The sequence below is a fragment of the Alosa sapidissima genome, chromosome 24, assembly GCF_018492685.1.
Source record: "Alosa sapidissima isolate fAloSap1 chromosome 24, fAloSap1.pri, whole genome shotgun sequence".
NCBI lineage: Eukaryota > Metazoa > Chordata > Actinopteri > Clupeiformes > Clupeidae > Alosa > Alosa sapidissima.
The window spans coordinates 20,986,354-20,987,025 of NC_055980.1; positions in this window are offsets into that span (position 1 = coordinate 20,986,354).

Below are 672 nucleotides of genomic sequence, written 5' to 3' on the forward strand. Positions count from 1 at the left end.
TGTTGGCTCTGTAAGCAAATTGGAGGGGGTCGAAGGAGGCAGGGAGGGATGAGCAGATAATGTTTTTCACAAGCTTCTCAAAACACTTCATCACTGTAGACGTCAGGGATACTGGGCGGTAGTCATTCAGACATGATGGACTTTTGTTTTTCGGTACTGGAACAATAACAGACTGCTTGAGGCAAGTAGGAACTGTCACTTGAGCCAATGATGTGTTAAAGATATAAGTGAACACAGGAGCTAACTGAGTAGCGCAGGATTTCAAAACCCTGTTAGAAATTCCATCCGGTCCAGCAGCTTTTCTACAATTAACCCTCCTAAAGGCATTGCTCACATCGACCTCAGAGACACAGAAAGGTGCATCCTCATTTGCTTCACATGCTGCAGCTAGTGCAAGATAGTCTGTGTTTTTCATGTCAAAGCGATCATAAAAAGCATTAAGTTCATCAGGGAGGGCTTTACTCACATTCATCATAGAAGGGGACTTTCTTTCAAAGCCAGTGATGGTTCGGAGTCCTTTCCACACTCGTGCTGGATCACCCTCCAAGAAATCAGCTTCAACTTTGTCTCTATAGCGCCGCTTAGCATCTTTAATTGCTCTACGTAAACTATAAGATGCTGCTTTGTAATCCGTCATATCCCCTGAAATAAGCCCAGCATTATAAGTCATGG